The sequence below is a fragment of the Myotis davidii genome, unplaced genomic scaffold (assembly GCF_000327345.1).
Source record: "Myotis davidii unplaced genomic scaffold, ASM32734v1 scaffold678, whole genome shotgun sequence".
Classification (NCBI taxonomy): domain Eukaryota; kingdom Metazoa; phylum Chordata; class Mammalia; order Chiroptera; family Vespertilionidae; genus Myotis; species Myotis davidii.
The window spans coordinates 36,593-38,179 of NW_006289712.1; the positions used below are offsets into that span (position 1 = coordinate 36,593).

Here is a 1,587-nt window from a genome sequence, read left to right on the forward strand (position 1 = left end):
TTCGCCGGACGGAGAGGAAACCAGCCACGGTGGAGTGCTTGGAAGGCCTCCAAAGCAGGCCCCACAACCGCCACATGCAGATTCGGAAGGACAGGCTCACCCTCCGGTGCAACAATAGAGACCACCGAAAGGTTTTAACAATGAGACTTAGGGGAGAACGGGGGCGGGTGCTGGTGCGGGAGGACAGATATCAGTATGACTGCCTGACCTACCGCCGCTTCTACCTCCCGCCGAGTCACCCGGGCGACCTCATCCGGCCAGGCCTCTTCCAAGGCAACTACGATGTCTTCGGCCTAATGATTGCCATGCTCAGCTTCCATGGGAAGTATGCCAGGGTCACGAAGGTCACGGGAAACTCCAACGAGACGTTAGAGATCCACCTGATGCGCCGCATCCAGCTGCCAGATGGTGAGATCTTCCGCAACTTTAACGAGCTCTCCCGCGTGGTCCAGGAGATTGACGAGCAGGTGATCCGGGAGAAGCAGCAGAAGCAGCAGGAGCAAGAAAACGGGACTGAGGAAAGCGGGGGCCATGGCTGGCAGAGCCCTGCGCAGCCCAGCGTCGGGGAGTCCGGGGCTGCAGCTTCGGAGGAGCAGCCTGTCCCGTTTGTTCTGCCTGTGGGCGTGCGCTCGAGAGACCAGAACTACCCCCGAACCTGCAGGATGTGTTTCTATGCCGTGGACACTGTTACCTCATATGGCTCAGTGTCCATACGCTTCCCTGGAGTATTCATCCTGTTCGATGAGAACCACTTCGGGTTCATCTGTCTGGAGCTGAAATACTTCATCCTGTTCGGCAGAGTCCAGAACACCTTCCAGAATGTGGAGGCACCATCCCCGCAGGCCTTCCTGGAGATGCTCAAGGACATTCATTCCCGAACCCCTGGGAGGAGCAGCTTGCAGATTTGACCTTCTGATCAGGTTACCCACATTTGTTTGTTTTTTGAATCCTCACCCCAGGATATTTTCCCATTGATGTTTAGAGCGAGAGGGAAAGACAGAAATATCGATGTGAGAGAAACACATCAGTTGGTTGCCTCCTGCCAAAGCCCGGACCAGGGCCAGGCTGGGTAGGAGCCAGCAACTGAGGTAGAAATAAACCTTAGACCAGTGGTCTCAACCTTCCTAATGCTTCCTTTAATACAGTTCCTCATGTTGTGGTCACCCCCAATTACATTGTTACAAATTGAACATAATTAAAGCATAGTGATTAATCACAAAAACAATATGTAATTATATATGTGTTTTCCGATGGTCTTAGGCGACCCCTGTGAAAGGGTTGTTTAACCCCCAAAGGGGTCTTGACCCACAGGTTGAGAACCGCTGCCTTTGACCTTTCCATCACCAGGTCCAGGTTCTATCCACTGAGTCAAACCAGCTAGGGCTGACATTCTCTCTTTGTATAGGATTATCCCTCTTTGGGGCTGATGACCGAGAAGCTGTCCCAGAAAAACATCAATCTGATCTTTGCGGTGACTGAAGGAGTAGTCAAACTCTACCAGGTAACTATGTCATCAGGGCTTCCTAGAATGGGAGTGGAAGTGGGAGTGGGAGTGGGGCTGTGATGGGAGGACTTCCCTTCAGAAAC

General features: G+C 52.9%; 1 pseudogene; it reads left to right on the forward strand.

The window, feature by feature from the left end:
* Window positions 1-74: 74 nt before the first annotated feature.
* LOC102775334 lies at window positions 75-908 on the forward strand (annotated as a pseudogene).
* Window positions 909-1,587: the final 679 nt, after the last annotated feature.